General features: G+C 40.8%; 1 long non-coding RNA gene across 1 annotated transcript; it reads left to right on the top strand.

Annotated features, from left to right (window-relative positions):
• Positions 1–1,016: 1,016 nt before the first annotated feature.
• LOC125752385 (uncharacterized) lies at positions 1,017–11,929 on the top strand. Its single transcript, XR_007401808.1, has 3 exons — positions 1,017–1,583; positions 9,237–9,407; positions 9,556–11,929. It is a non-coding gene; the product is annotated as an uncharacterized LOC125752385 (long non-coding RNA).
• Positions 11,930–20,062: the final 8,133 nt, after the last annotated feature.

Genomic DNA, 20,062 nt, shown 5'->3' with positions numbered 1-20,062 from the left:
ACCCACTAATCCACATTTTATAGATGAGGAAACCAAGGCTTAAGAAGCTTGAGCAGCCTGCTAGTGCTCCTTTAACATGTCTGGGCTCGGGGCTGTGCCCAGGTCTGTCTGCCTCCAGAGCCCAGGCGCTCACACTGCCTCTCGCTGGGTGAGGAGCTCATCTGCCAGCCGCTGAAACTACTCTTTGCAGCAAACCATTTTTTTCTCCCACTTGGATAGAAATCTCTTCATCCCGATCTCATTGCCCACTTACGTGCCTTATGAAACGGAGCACTGCAGATACAAGTCTTGTTCAGATGGGTGGCTCGGGGCCCTTATACTGGGCTGAGCCCTGTGTCAGTGACACCCCTGGGGCTGTCCCAGCCCTGCAGTCCCAGGTCTTGAGTCTCATTTTTGCTCTTTGCCTCTGTTACCAGACCTACTGCTCTTGACCTCTGAACCCGAGGCGGTCTTGCACCTGCCCTCAATGATGCTTCCCTTTTCCAACTCTGCTACGTATGGGAAAACGAAATAGCCAGATGAGAATTCTGTCCGAACTAAGAGTAATCAGCTCCTAGTAAGGAGCTCAGTGTCCCTCTCGGGAATACATCACAGGAATTTGCAACCATTTTGTTGGCGTAAATGCCCCCCGTCCCTGACCTTGCTTCACTTTTAGAAAGGGATCTTAACAACTGAAATTATTATTGGATTGGGGGATCTCTAAACAAATGAGATGTTAGTATAATCTCCGTCATCACTCCCTTTCCATTAGGTGACTCTGAGCCCTGTGACTAGCACCTGCTTTCAGATGTCAAGAGTTCACCATCAAGTCCAGTGGCTCTCTGGAAAGGGTTTAAGAATGTTGGTTCCATTCCTCACCGAGGTCTGAGGGCAAGCAACGGGACATCCAAGCACCGCTGCAAAGAAGCTGCCTGAAATATTTGTACTGCCTTCTTCATGGGAAGAGATAGGATTCAAGAGATCAATTCAGAACCCACTATTTTAGTGGGTACAGCATACAGTTCATGACGCGAAAATAGAGCCACCGGTTACCTCATCTCTAAAGAACATTAAATGTTCCTTGTGACACAATATTGCCACCTGCTGACCAAAGCGAAACAGTGAAATCACGCACATAAGGAGGAGGCGCAGACATGTATCAGCTTCCACCCTGGACCTGGACCTGGACGGGAAGGCCCATCACAGCGATCTGTGGCCCAGCCCTAAATAACAACGGCATTTCCCAGGCTTACCCGGCAAGCATCGACTTCAGATCACGTTTCCTTTCTTGAATTCTTCGGAAATACGCTTCCTTTTAAAATAAGAAGCCACAGTTTATTTATTTTTAAATTTGCTTTAGCCTTTACAGCTCATAAATAAGAACTGTAGGAAGAAAATGATAATGGATTCTATATCTGATGGTAAAGGGAACTAGAGGAAGCCCGGCCCTGCTGAAGAGAGACCTGGTTTCCCAGTCCTCCCCTCCCATGGATGAGCTGTGGAAACCTGAGCTTCAGTTTCCTCATCTGTAAAATGGAACTGAATACCCACCGCAGCGTACCGTCCTGCAGGATAAAGAGCGCATAACATGGTTCATGGCACAGGTACTTTAATACACGTTGATTTCGCCTTCTTTTATTGAAGAACAATCATTCTGTTAACTATGCACCATCTACCATATTTCCTCTAGAACGATCTTAAGAGAAATATGACTTCTGAAAATTTTTTTATTTAAATTCAATTTAATTAACATATATTGTGGGCAGCCCAGGTGGCTCAGTGGTTTAGCACCGCCTTCAGCCCAGAGCCTGATCCTGGACACCTGACATCGAGTCCCACATTGGGCTCCCTGCATGGAGCCTGCTTCTCCCTCTGCCTGTGTCTCTGCCTCTCTCTCTCTCTCTCTCTGTCTGTCTCTCACGAATAAATACATAAAATCTTAAAAAAAAAATATATATATATATATAGTATTATCAGCTTCAGAGGTAGAATTCAGCAATTAATCAATTGCATAGAACACCCAGTGGTTATCACATCAAGTGCCCTCCTTAATGCCCATCACCCACTTACCCCATCCCCCAATCACCTCCCTTTCAGCCACCCTCAATTTGTTCCTTATAGTTAAGAGTCTCTTACGGTTTGCCTCCCTCTCTGTTTTCTTCTTACTTTATTTTTCCTCTCTTCTCCTATGTTCATCTATTTTATTTCTTAAATTCCACATATGAGTGAGATCATATGGTATTTATCTTTCTCTGACTGACTTATTTCACTTAGCATAATACCCTTTGATTCCATCCATGTTGTTGCAAATGGTAGATTTCATTCTTTTTGATGGCTGAGTAATTTTCCATTGCACATATATATACCACATCTTTTTTATCCATTCGTCTGTCGATGGACATCTGGGCTCTATCCATAGTTTGGTTATTGTGGACATTGCTGCTGTAAACATCGGAGTGCAAGTGCCCCTTCGAATTATTACGCTTGTATCTTTTGGATAAATACCTGGTAGTGCAATTGCTGGCTTATAGGGAAGAGAAATATGATTTTACTTTATTTTATTTTTGAAAGAGAGAGCAAGAGTGAGCAGGAGAGGAGGGGCAGAGGGAGAGACAGAGAATCTGGAACAGTCTCCACGCTTAGCATGGAGCCCAAGGCAGGGCTGGATCTCACAACCCTGAGAACATGACCTGAGCCAAAATCAAGAGTCGGATGCCTCCCAGGCACTGCAAGAAATATGATTTTAGAGCATAAATCCAATACAAGACTCTAAAAGTAAAAGGAGAACTCAGATGGTAGAATAGATTTTAGTCTTTTTTTTTTTTTATCTTCATGGTTCTTGGACAATGATTTTTATTGAGTAACTTATCAAAAAAAATTAGTGAAGTAGGGTTATGCTCTTAAAAACATACATTTTATTTTTAAAGTGAACCCAAGACTTTGATCTGCAGAAGAGACAGCTGAAGAGGTCTGAGTGCATGATCTCCATGAGTTGTGAAAGCAAGCAAGCCTCAAAGAGGAGACCAGCATGTGGGTCTTCAAAAGACAAATGTTCCATTCAGAGAGCAGAGATAGCTTCCTAGTTTCTTTATCTCATATTCTGAACATGAATTACCTCCTTCTAAAAGTATTACAATTAATTAATTAATTAATTAATTAATTTTTATTTTAAAAAATTCTTTATTGAAATTCAATGTAGTCAACATATACTGTGTTATTAGTTTCAGGGGTAGAATTTAGTGATTCATCAGTTGCATATGACACCCAGTGCTCATTATATCACCTGCCCTCTTTAATGCCCATCACCCAGTTACCCCTTCCCCCCCACCCATCTCCTAAAATTATTTATTTTAACTTAATAGATCAATACAGTCCTTATTCATGGTGTACCAGTTAAGGTGGATTCTGGAGTTAGATTCAAATTCCAGTCTTGAGTAAGCTACTTGAACTCCCTGTACCTTCCTTGTCAGGTTATGACCAAGGTTAAATGAGCCAATGCATGCAATCGCATGTGGCTAGAACAGTGCTGGGCACCAAGTGAGTGCTCAGAAATGTTGTTTATATATTTTGTAACAGCGAGATGCCAGTCTGAGATTAGTTGGATGAAACAAGTTCCCAAATGAAAATTAGCCAATACATGTAAAGCATTTACCCTAGTGCCTAGCCTAAACAAAGTGCTCAACATGTGTTAGCTATTGTCGTATTAATAATAGTATTAAAATAAATAATAAATGGAAATAAAGGATCACTTCCCAGGCTTGTGCTAGATGCACAAAAGTCTAGAGGGGAGAAGTGAAAATACAGTATTAGAAGGTCCATGTACTATATGTGAAGTGGTATATTCTCACTGGAAGGGAGATTAATAAATTACAATATATACTGCAATGCCTAACACAACCACTAATAAAACAAAGAATTATGGTTAATAAGTCATTAAAGGACATAAATGGAATCATTAAAAATATTTAAGTAATCCATGGATGCCTGGGTGGCTCAGCAGTTGAGTGTCTGCCTTTGGCTCAGGGCACAATCTTGGGTCCCAGGATTGAGTCCCGGATTGGACTCCTTGCAAGGAGTCTGCTTCTCCCTATGTCTATGTCTTGGCCTCTCTCTATGTCTCTCATGAATAAATAAATAATAGCTTTAAAAAATATATTTAAGTAATCCAAAAGAAGGCAGTAAAGAAGAAAAAAGAGAAGACTCATAAAACTAGACAAGACGTAACATGGTAGATGTAAACAAATGATATCAATAATCGTGTTACATGTAAGTGTTCTAAATAAGTGCAGAGACTGTCAGCTTGCATTAGAAGGGAAGACCCAACTATACAGTATTTTTCATAAGTACACTTGAAATATAAAGATACAAATGCCAGAAAAAAAAAATAAAAAATAAAGATACAAATGGGTTAAAAGTAAAAGGACGGGGAAAGCTAGACCATGCTAACTTTAACCAAAAGAAAGTTGGAATAGCTATTTTAATATTAGATGGAATATATTTCAGAGCAAAAAATAATACCAAGCATTTGAAAAAAGGTGATTTCTTTTTTTTTTTAAGATTTTATTTATTCATGAGAGGCAGAGAGAGAGAGAGAGAGAGAGAGAGGCAGAGACACAGGCAGAGGGAGAAGCAGGCTCCATGCACCGGGAGCCCGACATGGGATTCGATCCCGGGTCTCCAGGATCACGCCCTGGGCCAAAGGCAGGCGCCAAACCGCTGCGCCACCCAGGGATCCCAAAAAAGGTGATTTCTTAAAGACAAAGGGGTCTCCTCATCCAGAGGACATAAAACCCTAAATATTTATATATCTAATAACAGAGATTCAAAATACACAAAGCAAAAACTGATTGAACTTCCAGGCATAATAATCAACAATTATGGCCAGAGATTCCCCTCAATAACTGATAGGAGAAGTAGTCAGCAAATCAGTGATGATGTAGAACGTTTGCTATTAGATAGGCTCCATATCCAACATGGGGCTTGAACTCATGACCCTAAGATCAAGAGTTACGTGCTTTACCAACTGAGGCAGCCAGGCACTCCATGATATAGAACATTTGAACAACACTAGCAACCTGCTTGCCCTGACACAGAACACCCAACAACAGTAGGACATGCATTCTTCTCAAGTGCACATAGAGCATTTGCAAGACTAGACCATATTCTGGGCAACAATATAAGACTCAGTAAATACTAAAGGGATTCTAGTTATATAAATGACTTTTTCTGACAATGATGAAATCCCAGGGATGTGGAAATGAAATAATACACTTTGACGAACTCATGAGTCAAGGAAGAAATCAAAAGGCAAAGTACAACTTAATGAAAATGAAAACACATGGGAATGCCTGGGTGCCTCAGCAGTTTAGCGCCTGCCTTCAGCCCAGGGCGTGATCCTGGAGATCCGGGATCGAGTCCCACATCAGGCTCCCTGCATGGAGCCTGCTTCTTCCTCTGCCTATGTCTCTGCCTCTCTCTCTCCTCTGTGTCTTTCATGAATAAATAAATAAAATCTTTAAAAAAATGAAAACACAAAATTTGTGGGATTCTGCTAAAGAAATACTTAAAAGGAATTTCATACAACCAAATATTTATATTAAGAAAGAAGAAAGATCTTGAAGAAAGGACTTCAGTTTTCATTTTAAGAAACCAGAAGTACAAAAACAAGTGAAATCCAAAGTAAAGAGAAGGGGGAAATAATAATAAATATAAGAATAAAAATCAATGAAAGAAAAAAATGAGAGAAAAATTTATGAAACCAAAAACTTTGAGAAGATCAATAAAATTAATAAATCTCTAGCCAAACTAGTTAGAGAGAAAAGAGAAAAAACACAAATTACCAATATCAGGAATGAGAGAACCAACATTGCTACAGATCCTGCAGCTATTTACAAAATAATAGTGGGATAATATGAACAGCTTATTGTTAATAAACTTGACAACTTACATGAAATGGACAAATTCACTGAAAAATACAAACTAACAAGGCTCATTCAGGAAAACATAAGAGAACCTGGATGGCTCTAAATCTACTAAAGAAATTAAATTTGTAGTTAAAAACCTTCCCACAAAGAAACTTCCTGGCCCACATGCTTCACTAGTGAACTCTATCAAACACTTAAAGAAGAAATAAAACCAAATCAACACCAAATCTTCCAGGAAATCCAAGACTTCCAATTCATTTTATGATGCCGATATTACCCTGACTCCAAAATCAGACAAAGATTTTATAAGAAAATTACAGACCAAAGTCCATTATAAATATAGATATAAAAATAAAACTTTATTAATTCAAATCCAACAATACATAAATCATGACCAAATGTGATTTATCCCAGATATGCAAGATGGGTTTAATATTCAAATATCAATTAATGTAATTCACTTTATTAAAAAATTAACAAAAAGAAGCCATAGAATCATCTCAATAGACCCCAAAAAATCATTTAACAAAAATCCAATATTCATTTCTGAAGTCTGGGCCACAGATTATACCTGCAAAGTTTCCTTCCTCTCTGCTCCTGAAGAACTACCCACACTCCCACCCCACCCACTACCATCGTCACTCCTTCTGGCCTCTCAGAGTCCCAGCCCCCTCTCACTATCTGCCCCACGTGCCCAATAGGGCTAAGAAAACTCTGTTACTGTGAAGAGGGAAAGAAGAAAGACTGAGGAACAGCTGGCCATCTGCCAGCCACACCATGTTCTCTTTAGTGTTTTGGTGTCTGTTAGTGGAGATGTACCATTTCTTAGTCAATTCTGCATCCCCAGAATCTAGTCCAGTGCCTGACACATAGTATGTGTTCAGCAAATGCTTATCAAATGAAATGAGTCACAGAGCACAAACTTTTCAGTGTAAACTCAGTAAGGATAAATAAAATAAAATGTGTTTTATACAAGTAGTGCATTAAGGATACTCGTTACCTGTGTTCTAATCTCAAAGCCCAAATGACTTCTCATTTCTTCAAGTATGGAAATCTTTATATCAAAGCAATAGACAAGAGGTGGAAAATAAAAAGACCAATCAGTCTAAAGATGAGCTTAATCTCATCTTTCTGAGTTCTGTTTCACTCTCTTCATTTACTCAAGAAGATGCCCATAAACCTTGGAAGCCTTAGGAGGAAGCTTGTCTTTCCTTTGCCACAAGAGTAACAGACATAGTGTCTGCCTGTTGCAGGAAAGGGTGGCACCAAACAAGAAAAGAAGATGGATGGAGATGAGGTTTTGGACTTACAGTGTTCAGGAACATAGTATCAAAGAAAATCCTGTTGATAGAATAACAAAGCAAGGTTTAGAAAAGCTTCTTCCAGACTCTACCCAGCTCCTTCACTCTGGCTCTGGATTTGTTCTCTCCTTTGCTGCTCACAAAGCTCACAGTCTAGCGAGAAGAGAGAATGATTACAGTCCAGAGTTCTGGGCAACATCCTGGGGTGTGGCCAAGACATCCAGGGCACAGTAGAGTTAGCAGGTGGAGTGGCTGGGAGCTTCCACAGAGCTGGTCAAGCTTCAGAAGAGATTGGAGGGTGAATGAGAATTTATCCAGTCACAGGATGAAGTGAGGGGATGGTTCTAGACTTAAAAACAGTGGTAGAGCAGGGGGAAGGAGGGCCCAAGGCAAACATACCGGAGGAACTCCTGGTGGTTTGGTGAGGCCCATGAGGAAGATGGCACATGGGGCAGAAGCTAGGCTCACCATGTCAGGAAGTTTGGATTTCATCTATTGGTGATAGACATTGACAAGTTTTTTCTTTTTAAGTTTTTATTTATTTATTTGAGAGAGATTGAGCGAGAGAGAGAGCACACAAGTTGGTGGGGAGACGTAGAGGGAAAAGCAGACTCCCCGCTGAGCAGGGAGCCCAATTCAGAGCTTGATCTCAAGACCTTGGGATCATGACCCAAACAAAAGGCAGATGCTTAACCGACTGAGCCACCCAGGTGTCCCAACATTGAAAAGTTTTAAGAAAAAGAATAACATCATTGGGTTCTGTCATGGAAACATTCTGGCAGTCCTATGGAGGATAGAAGAAGAAAGACGGGACAAGTAGATTAGTGTACTCATACAAGAGAGATAAAGGAAGGACTAGCTGGGACAGTAAAAGGGAGGATTAGAATCAGGAGTACAGATTTGAGGGGTGAGGGGGAATCTAACATGCTTTGGACAATAATGAGCTCTAAGGGAATGAGAGAGGAAGAGTAGGCAGTGTTAGTCTTCAAATTTTTGACAAGGAGAGATTTGAAGCTTGATGTTATCATCACACTTTAGAGGAGCAGGGTTGGGTTGCACAGAGACATCAGAAGTGGTGAGTCTGATTTTGTCACATTGAGTTTAAAATATCTGAGGGATGTCCAGGTGCAGGTATCCAGTATGCAGTTGGCTCTGCTGTCCAGCTTGGGAGATATCCAAGCTGGTGAGAGACAGCTGGAGTCTGATATCTTCCCAATGTTCCCAGAAAGTAGGCCCTGAGATGAGAATTCAAGCGCAAGTGGTTTGATCATGGAAGCGCTCCCAGAAAAGACCAGTAAGGAGTGGGAAGTGGGACAGGGAAAGGTAGGAAATCAAGTGTATTGGTCTCCCCGGCTGCCATTACAAAGTACTGCCATCTGGGTGGCTTGTACAATGGAGATGCATTATCTCATATTTCTGGAGGCTAGAAGTCCAAGGTCTTGGCTGGGTTGGTTCCTTCTGGGGCTGTGAGGAAGAATCATGCCTTTCTCCCGGCTTCTGGTGGTTTGCTGCAATCTTTGGTCTTCCTTGGCTTGTAGATGCTTCCTCCCAATCTCTGCCTTTATATTCACCTGACATTCCGCACGTGTGTATGCCTTTGTGCCCAGATTTCCCCTCTATATAAGGATGCAAGTCATACTGGATTAGGGCCCACCTTACTCCAGTAAAACCTCATCTTAAGTATATCTGTAACTATCATATTTCCAAATAAGGTCACATTCTATGGTACTGGAGGCCAAGACTTCAACATGTAGATTGGGCAGTAGGAGGGAGGCAAATTCAACCCATGACACCAAGCAAGGGTAAGATCTCAGGCAGAAGGTTCTGCAAGGCTCAGCCTCAACCTCATCCCCCAGGGAAACCATGGACGTAAAGAACATGTCAGAGTTGTCCCAACCTGAGGTGGGTGTTCTTGCTCCTACACAGTCAGTGGCTAATGGCCTTAAGACTATGGAGAAGGGGATGGGAACTCCTGAGCACTTGCAGTGCTCTGTCTTTGTGTAGTTAAACAGATCAAAATAATATTTTTTAGGGGACCCAAGAGGAACAAGAAGCATGACATTGTCTACTACAATAGTCATCTGAAGAAAATCTCATCAGTTCACCAAAGGAATGGCTGAAAGCCCAAGACTCACCTTCCAGAAGCAGAAAGAACAAGAGTGACACGGAGTAGGGGAAATGGGATGAAAGAGCTACACTTCAGGTGATGATATTCTTACAGTGATTCTGGATCCTAATCCAAAAATCAAGACAGCTGGCCAAATAGATATGGTTGGGGACAAAGGGACATTTTAGAAATCAGGACTGAAAAATCTGAAAATATCTATGGTTGTCACATCTGGCCTTTGCAGGTACTGGGAATCTGCTGATGGAGCCTGAGAACCAAAATGAAGAACACGAAGGCTCCTATTCCAATCTGCTGATGTCATTTCATGATGGTCAACAATGTAAGAACACACGTTTTTTGAGGTTTGGATCCCAACACATGGGAATTTGAATAATAAGCAGCATTAATTACTCTGGTGGCGACTAAAATTTGAGTCATATTTAAAATAACGATAAAATAAAATCCAAAAGATCTTATTTGAAAAACATCATCTAAGTAAGAAATCTATTTGATGTGTGAGCACACTCATCATATCCCCAGGCCTGACCAACACATTTCTAATCAAGTCACAATATCTAACAAAATGTTTTCTCTGCACTTTTCAAGAAAACTCTTCAAAGATAGAACCATCCAGAAGATCAAAATATTGAATGATTTGCTAAATAAGTGATTATCCAAAGGACACCATCCTCGCCCTAACCACTAAATCTGAGATTAGGGGAGGTTCCAGGGAGCACCAGGGAGCTGCTGCCTCAAGAAGGGGTATTGGATGCTGGGTTGGTAGAAACAATGGATTTCCATAAACAGGATTTGTGAGTGCTGGTTCATTGTAACCAAGTAGAAACCTCTCCTTAGAGACAGATTGAAAGGGCATATGGATCTATCAGAACAACTCAAAGGACATCTCTAATAGCAGAAGGACTTATAAGGGGCTACCTTCATGGCTCTTGTACCTAATAAGAAATACAAAAAACCCTGAAATATTGCTGGCTGTTACTATTTAAAGATTTACTTGTTAAGTTGCTAAGGAAGTTACAGAAACAGATGGACCATACTACTTAGGAGATGAAATCTTAAGAGTTCCTGGGGGTTATGGGGCTCCATTTCCATCCCTCCCTCATTCCATCTGGACTTTAATGTGGGCTGTGGCAAAAATATCACCACTTTTCTGCAGAACTGCAGAGTTTAAAATATGGCCATTTCATGAAACTACACTGATGATATACCTCAGTTAATGTCTTAGATGTCAAACAAGATGTGCTTGTTTAAGGATCTTGCCTTTTAAATCCATTCATGGTGGATGGCAAGTAAACCTTTAATAAATGAATAGAAGAAAGTATGAATTAGTAAACAAGCACTTGACATTTTTGAGCATCTGTATACACAAAACTCTGGGTTAGACATTTACATGTGTAATTTAACTTAATCTTCATAATAATCTTGAATTGATGATCAGAGAGATCTCTTCAAGAAACTATGGCTCTTTAGTGTCTGGTGTACGAAAATGGTCCAGTTTCATTCTTCTACATGTGGCTGTCAAATTTTCCCTGCACCATTTATTGAAGAAACTGTCTTTTTTTTTCCATTGGATAGTCTTTCCTGCTTTGCTGAAGATTAGTTGACTGTAGAGTTGAGGGTCTATTTCTGAGTTGTCTATTCTGTTTCATTGATCTATGTGTCTGTTTTTGTGCAAGGACCATACTGTCTTGATATAGTGATCTGAAAGGGCACCAGCACCCCAATGTTCATAGCAACATGTCCACAATAGCCAAACTGTGGAAAGAGCTGAGGTTTCCATAAACAGATTAATGGATAAAGAAGATGCAGTATACACACACACACACACACACACACACACACACACACAATGGAATGTTACCCAGCCATCAGAAAGGACAAATACTTACATTTACATTGATGTGGATGGAACTGGAGGGTATGCTTAGTGAAATAAGCCAATAAGAGAAAGTCACTTATTATATGGTTTCACTCATATGTGGAATATAAGAAATAGTGCAGAGTATCATATGGTAAGAGAGGAAAAACTGAATGGGAAGTCATCAGAGAAGAGAAAAAACATGAGAGATTTTTTTTAAGATTTTATTTATTTATTCATGAGAGACACAGAGAGAGAGAAAGAGAGAGAGAGAGAGAGAGAGGGGCAGAGACACAGGCAGGGGAGAAGCAGGCTCCATGCAGAGAGCTGATGTGGAACTCAATCCTGGGACTCCAGGATCACACCCTGGGCCAAAGGCAAGTGCCAAACCGCTGAGCTACCCAGGGATCCCTGAGAGACTCTTAACCATAGGAAACAAACTGAGGGTTGCTGGAGGGGAGGTGGATGGGGGGTGGGGTAACTGGATGATGGGCATTAAGGAGGACATGTGATGTGATGAGCACTGGATGTTATACCCAACTGATGAATTATTGAATCCTACATCAGGAACTAAGTAGATACTCTATGTCAGCTAATTGAATTTAAATTAAAAAAAAAAAAAAGATACTATGGTTCTACTTTGGGAGATAAGGCATAAAAGAGAAAAATTAAATGATAAAACAACAGTGTACAACAACACAAAATACTCATTTATTCACTCAATAAACGATATATTATGTTATGTGACTGCCATGTGCCATACACTGTCCTGGGTGCTGGAAAAATAATGGTGAGGAGCTTATGTTCTATTACAGGAGAGAACTGATAAAGAGGCAAACGGAAAGTACATGAGGACAAGTTAGATGGTAAAAAGTGCTCTGGAGAACCAAAAGCCACCTAGAGTATGATGCTAAATGAAATGCCATGAAGAGGAAAAGGAAGAAGTGGCCTGAGGCTGGGCCATCACTAGGGATTCCCAAAGGAAGAGGACTTGAGTTTGTTCCTGAAGGATGAGTAAGACTTAAATGAAAAGAGATGATTTGTTCACCGCTGAGACAAAAGTCTCAGCACTTACTGTCTGCCAGGAACTCTAGTAACAGGTGTACTATCTACATACCAAGCAAAGTTCTAAATGCTTTATACTTTACTTCATTTCACTCCCAATTTATAGATGATGAAATTGAATTATAACAAATGAAGTAACTCAAAGTCACAAGGTTAGTAGCAGAGCTGGGATTTGGGCCCAGGCAGTGTGACTGCAGAGTAATAAATAATCTTAACCAGGGGCTGGCAAGCTGTGGCCCATCGGTCAAATTTGTTTCACTGTCTGTTTTTGAAATACATAGAATATAGCCAAGCCTATTTGTATTGTCCATGGCTGCTTTTGTGCCTCAAGGGCAGAGAGACTGTGTGTCCCATAACATCTGAAATACTATCTGTCTTTTGTAGAAAAGTTTGTTGACCTCTGACCTTAGCCATCTCACCATAGTTCTCCCATGGGCTGGGTGGACACTAAGGAGACAATGATAAATTAAATGAACCTTTCTGTGAAGGGACTCACAGTCTAGATAAATAAGAATCATTGTAAGAAGGATAATATAAAAATAATAATTAACAAAACAATGCATCAATAATTAGAATATACAGAGAGTTAATAAATAAAATCTTAAAAAAAAAAAAAAAAGGAAGAAGTACAGAGTTTAGCAGCATTACTCACCAAACATTGGGATCATAAAGACACAAGCAGGCATTCTGGATAAGGAGAAGAATTCAGGGAGGCATAAAAGACAAGCACCAAATTATGGCAGTGTAAGCTTCAATCTCCACAAAAGTTGATTAGGCCAATATTTCCCTGGTCAATTATAATTAGATATATAGAAGATACATTTTACTGAAGGGCCTGATCATTAGAAGAAATCTACTCTGACAAAGTTTTGAGCAGTAAATCTCACCAGGAAGTACTCTACTTCATCCTCAAACAAAGGGAACGGAGTCTAAGCAGAGTCTCATGAGGAAAAATGCCAATAGCTCTGAAATCATTGTTGTTGACAAAAATTTTGCATTAGAATGGCAACTCATATCAATACGTGCTCAATAAATGCATTTGGAATTGAAGTATATTTCTAACGCATAAATACTGAATGTTCTAATCACTCGTTTCCTGTACCATCTCAAGTGGCTCAGATTGTTCCTGTACTTCAAAATGAGAAGAAGCTAATTACTACACAAGTGCCAAGTACTGTGCTAGTTGATTCAGATCCCCAGCATATTACCAGATTTAATACAAATTTTAAAAATACTAGGATTTTCGCTTCCATCCAGGGGCTAGATCCACCCTCCCACCCCAACCAACTGGATAAATGGACAAAATATATGAAACGATGTCTTACAGACATTAAATGATAGGGATTTCAGGGCAGTGATCATTGAAGAAGGGAAACAAAGGAGATGAGTCCTATGAGTATCCTAGTTTAGGACCTGGATGAAGTTTACAGCCTGCAGTGCAGTGAAGATGGCCCATACAGAGTCTAGCATCTCACTGAGCTGAGAAGACTGAATTCCGAATACAGGGAGGCAAGAATGGCTAAAATTTGAAGAGATAGTGCTGGAGGAGACACGGATACAGAGAGAGATACAGAGAGATGCAAAGAGAGAACACTTCAAAGTTCTTCAGAGGGATCCCTTTGTGTCTTTGTGTTGTACTGATCTCCACATGCATGTAAAGAACCACTGATCAGGGGGAAATACAGGAATAGGATAGATAGAACAATTTCAAGAATTCCAACAAATCCAAGGTGTCTAGAGTAGTTCATGTATACTAGCCCAATTAGGAAAACCTCCAACTACATGGAGCACTGGGTAGTCATTACAGGGTATTCCTTCATAGTAGGGTCAAATAAGTTTTAGATTAAAAACTATTCTAAACCCTCTTCCTAACTAAGCCAAAATCAAGGCTTGAAAGGATCAAACTGTTCCCAGGTGACTTAAATGTATCATAGAACTAAATCCAACAATATTTAAAGAATATTTAAAAATATCCAGTATCCAACAATGTAAAATTCTCAATATGCAGCATCTAATAAAAAATTACCAGACATGGAAAGAAGGAAAATACAACTCATAACCAGGAAAAAAAAAAGAATAACTATTAAATCTTTTAAAAAAAAAAGATTTTATTTAGTTATTCATGAGAGACACGCAGGGAGAGAGAGAGAGAGAGGCAGAGATATAGGCAGAAGGAGAAGCAGGCTCCAAGAGGCCAGGTAATTCAGTGGGGAAAGAATAATCTTTTCCACAAATGGGGCTGAAATAGTTGGTTATCTGCATGTTAAAAAAAAATAATAATCTTGACCCATAAGACCTAAGGGTAAGAAAAGCTATAAAGTTTTTAGAAGAGAATAGGATAAATTTTAATGATTTGGGTTGGGGAAAAATTTCTTACATGGGACACTAGAAACATGAACTATAGAAGAGAACATTAATAAATTGGACTTCATCAAAATTAACAATTTTGATTCTTCAAAATGCATTGTTTAAAAATGAGAAGACAAGCTACAGAATGGGAGAAAGCATTTGCAAATCACATATATGATAAAAGACAGTATTCAGAATCTATAAAGCAGTTTTACCACTCAATATTCAGAAAACAAACTACTCACTCAAAAAAAATGGGCAAAATATTTGAACAGACATTATGCCAAAGAAAATATATAAATGGCCACTAAGCAGATAAAAAGTGTTACCAGAAAAAATGACAATCAAAACTACAATAAATTACTACTACAAACACATTAGAATGGTTAAAATTCTAAGAGACACATAATACCAAATGTTGGTGAAGATGTGGAGCAATTTGCACTCTCATACATTGCTGGTGAAGATGTAAAATGATATCACCATTTTATGAAAGAGACTGACCATTTTTTATGAAGTTAAACATATACCTGCCCAGTTCTTTTACACCCAGGTGTTTACCCAAGAGAAATGAAAACGTATGTCTGCCCAAAGACTTACATACACATGTTCATAATAGCTTTATTCATAATAGCCAAAAACTCGAGTTAAATGTCCATCAACTGATGAATAGACAAATATATTACAGAGTATCCATAAAATAGAAAGCTACTTAGCAATAAAAAGGAACAAACTATTTTATTTTATTTTATTTTATTTTAATTTATGTTATGTTATGTTATGTTATTTATTTTATTTTATTTTATTTTATTTTATTTATTTTATTTTAGGCTAGTCAAGTGAGGCAATGGAAGGGGAGAAGGAACAAAGAAACCTGTAACTTGTTGTGACAATTAGTTATAAACACCACTGTACTCCGACCAGCTAGAAATGAACTCTTGATAATAGCAACAACATGGATGAATTTCAAAAGAGTCATGCAAAGTGAGGGGGGAAAAAAAGAGTAGACATAAAGATTATAATACTGTATGGTTCCAAGTGTAAGAAATTCTAGAAACAGCAAAATTGTGATAATAGAAAACATATCACTAGTTATGTGATACGGCTGGGAGAAAGGAAGGAATTGACTGCTAAGGGGCATGAGGAAACTTTTAAAAATTAATTAATTATTGTTTTTTTAAATAATCTCTACTAGCAACGTGGGGCTGAAACTCACGATCAAGAGTCACATGCTCTTCCGACTGAGCTAGCCAGGTCCCCCAGAGGACACTTTTTAAGGTGATTTGTTCAATATCTTTATTGCAGTGGTGGTTACACCATTATACATATAAAACAGAACTCATCAAATTGAGCACTTAAGGGGCACCTGGGTGGCTCAGCGGTTGAGCATCTGCCTTCGGCTCAGGTAGTGATCCCAGGGTCCTGGGATCGAGTCCCACATCAGGCTCCCTGCAGGGAGCCTGCTTATGTCTCTGCCTCTCTCTGTCTCTCATGAATAAATAAATAAAATCTTTTAAAAATTGAACACTTAAAATTGGAAATTTTTATTGTGTGTAAGTTATACTTCAATAAAGCCGACCTTGCCCCAAATTAAGTGTGTGTCATCCCCAGTTGACAGATATAGAAACTGGGGCTTATAGAATGTAAGGAACATGCCCACAATATGTTTTTAAGTTATGAACGCAGGAAATAAGTGCCCACTTCGCCCCACCACATGCCTCTTCTCCATCCCCATGACCCATTAGCCTTGTAGACCTGATTTGTGTATTCCTATGGCTGGTCTACATTCCCACCATTGCCTTGGCCTGGTTGCACCTGCTTCACCTCCCTCTCAGTCATCGCATCAAACAAAACCCTACCCATTTTTCTAGCCTCAGGTCAAGGACAACCTGGTTATACCCATGAGAAGCAACTGTTCTCGGGGTGATTAGTGCTTATTTGCATCATCCCTCACTCCCAGGGTGGGGCCAGAACTGGGTCATGCACAGGCTTGCATGCCCCCCAAGGACAAGGATTGGTTCTGACATAGACTAGGGACTCCTGAAATATTTGCTGAATGATTGCAAAGTTTACTTATTTCTCCATTGCCTCCAATTCCTGAGAATCTCAGATTCCAGAAATCTCAGATGAATATCTGTTATACATTGAAAAGACTCACAGAAAAGGTATTTCACTGCTTCTCTCCCTGGCTTGCTCTAGGATATAAATCACTCACTGTTGGGAAATTCTTCCTGATGTTTAATTTAGCTTCTCCAGCCACACGGTAGGCTGATTTTTTTGGTTGTCATTGTTATCACCTCTGTACTGAACAGCTGGTGCCCATATTTGGCATAACAATTTTTGGTAGACCTCAGAATCTTGTTACTACAGGATTTGCTATCACATAGGGTAGCATGATGCCTGTGAACAGGACCTCATAAAGTGGGAGCCGCCACGGTGTGACTAGCTCACACACATTTTAGTCCTATTTTTATCTAATCAAGGCTTGCTTTTCATTTGAAGGTTCTATTAAATCAACTTTCTTCTTCTTGGTTAAATAATCCCAGTTCTCCCAGGAACTATTTCTGGCCTTATCCAATGTTTTCAAGTTGAAATAGAGAACAATATTCTTGCAAAGATCTAAGAGAAGCTTCAAAGTATATTAAATCCTGTGTGCATGGTGTCTGCATGGTGTGTATATGTCATGGTGTGTGCAGTGTGTGTGTGTGGGGGGTGTGCATGCCTGAGAGAGATCCAGAGATTTTAGAGCTTTCATTCTGAAGATCAGGTTACAGTATAAAAATAATAAACTAGTCTGAAGTTTACTGAACATACGGTAAGCATTTGGAAACCCTCTTAAGAACTTGGAATGGCTCTTCTAACAGCTGGGCCCTCTGTCATTTCAGCTACAGGAAATTGATCAAAGACTATCAATTAGCCCTTTATGTGGTCACCTCCGTCTGGCCTCAGAGCAGCAGATGTTGAATGGGGTGAGAGAGCAGTATCTCCCACAGAGTGTGAGCTTGGCATTTTTCACTTTTGAGTTTTTTGAAGATTCTTAGGTTTCACTTTCCTGGCGCAGACCCAAAGATTCTTCACTGGATCAATCCCGAAAGAGTGGTGAATTTTGGTTTTGCATTTGTGAATTAGGTAAAATCTTAATCATTGTCTACACACACACACTCACCCATGATGATGCTCACTCCAACTAGTGAATACACTGAGGATGAGGCTTGCCTTGTGCTCTTTTCCAAGAGCTGCTTTCAGGCCACCCTCCAGGATGTGAGAAAAACAAGCCCAGTTTTGTCCTATCCAGCAGATGGCGTCGTGCACCGCACTCTGCTGGGCCATCTAATGGTGCTTTTGAGGGACTCTACAACCTCCCAACAGGAGAGTTGTCCCTCAAAGCCTGGTGTTGGGGCCAGGCTGTACTCTGATCCACTCTCCTCTCCTCTGCAGTCTTACAGGCATTATTCATCCACCACAAGCCCTGGATGGATCATAAAATGTATAAAAACTGCTTCCTACTAATGCATTCATTCAGCAACCTTTAGTGAGTGATGCCTGTATGCCATGAGCAGCTCCTAGAGCTGCGGTATACAATGGTGAGCAAAACAGATGATTACGCAACATCCATTCCCATACAGAACTTGCTAATTAAGGAGTAAGATGATAAAAACATACAAATAACCCCATTACCTCATCTTGGCCATCGGTAGGTACTCAAGAGAAAATGAGCAGGCTCCTTCAGTGGGCTGGTCTGAGACAGACTTTCTGGGGAGGGGGCAGGTGACAGGTGAGCAGAGGCCTGAATGATTCTGAAAAGGGTACCTTGGAATCACCTGGGGAGCTTTCCCAATCCTGGTGCCCAGGCCCACCCCAAGGCAAGCTGACTTGGTCGGTCAGGGGCAGGGTCTGGGCACTTGGGGGTGTTAATTCTCCCAGGTGTTCCTAATGTGCAGCCAGGCTTGAGAGCCATTAACTCTACATATCTCAGCAGGAAACCATGCCCCTCGGTAGGGAGTTTTCCTGTAGCTGAATGACAAGTGTTCCAGGATATTCAGAATGCCAGAAAGGTGTCAGCAACTCTTCTTGCGGCTGTCTGGCTGGCATACGGCTGGCTGCATCCTGGAGGCCCTGGGTCGGCATTGTCTCAAGGCGGCTACCGGAGGTCCAGTCAAGGTAGGCAGCAGAGCTCACTCAGCAGGCCAGAAAACACTCCACAGCCCTCTGGGTGGGTAAGCCGTCTCCTCAGAAAAGCAAGGGCAACTTTGTCACTTCCCTCTCCTACCTCCCACTTGAGTTTATTTGAGTGCCCTACAGGGGGGAGAGGACTGTCCCACCATCTCTCCATCTTAGGGTAGGGAGTGCCCTGCCCTCTCTGTCCTGTAGGTGACTATCCTAAGCTACTTCTCCCACATCTGCACCTCTCTGACCTTGTCCCTGAACTCCCTGACTCTCCCCCTTCTGCTCTGAATTCATTAAGAATCTTGAGGTAAGGGCAGCCCGGGTGGCTCAGCGGTTTAGCGCCGCCTTCGGCCCAGGGTGTGATCCTGGAGACCGGGGATCGAGTCCCACGTCCGGCTCCCTGCATAGAGCCTGCTTCTCCCTCTGCCTGTGTCTCTGCCGCGTTCTCTCTCTCTCTCTCTCTTTGTGTCTCACATCAATAAATGAATAAAATCAGGACGCCTGGGTGGCTCAGCGGTTGAGCATCTGCCTTTGGCTCAGGGCATGATCCCAGAGTCCCAGGATCAAGTCCCACATTGGGCTTCCTGCAGGGAGCCCACTTCTTCCTCTGCCTGTGTCTCTGCCTATCTCTCTCTGTGTCTCTCATTAATGAATAAATAAAATCTTTAAAAAAAATAAATGAATAAAATCTTTTAAAAAATCTTGAGGTAAATACAGAGAACATACCGGCAGTTGCCAGAGGGAAGGGGGGGGGCAGTGGGCAAAATGGGTGAAGAGAGGGGAGATATAGGCTTCCACTTATGGAATGAATAAGTCCACTTATTCAAGGGGACCTGGGGGGCTCAGTGGTTGAGCATCTGCCTTCGGCTCAGGATGTGATCCCAGGGTCCTGGGATCAAGTCCTGCATCTGGCTCCCCATAGGGAGCCTGCTTCTCCCTCTGCCTATGTCTCTGCCTCTCTGTCTCTCTCATGAATAAATAAATAGAATCTTTTCAAAACAGAAAAGAATAAAAGGCTCAGCATAGGGAATATAGTCAATGACACCGTAATGGCGTTGTATGGTGACGGTTGTGGTGAGCGGAGCATAACTTACAAAGTTGTTGAATCACTATGGTATACACCTGAAACTAATGTAACATTGGGTGTGAACTATACTCAAAAAAAAGAAATAGGGAAAAAAAAGAAATTGGAGGAAAAAAGAGAATCTTCAAGGGAAAGGGGCTCTTAGAACTAGATTCTAGAACTGTTGAGTGGGCCCAGGTGTGCTCTTGGGGCCTGATGGATTCCAGCCTT

Source organism: Canis lupus, chromosome 13 (assembly GCF_003254725.2).
Source record: "Canis lupus dingo isolate Sandy chromosome 13, ASM325472v2, whole genome shotgun sequence".
Taxonomy (NCBI): domain Eukaryota; kingdom Metazoa; phylum Chordata; class Mammalia; order Carnivora; family Canidae; genus Canis; species Canis lupus.
Note: the sequence above shows the minus strand (reverse complement) of the source record. Positions and strands in the feature narration are given on the sequence as shown.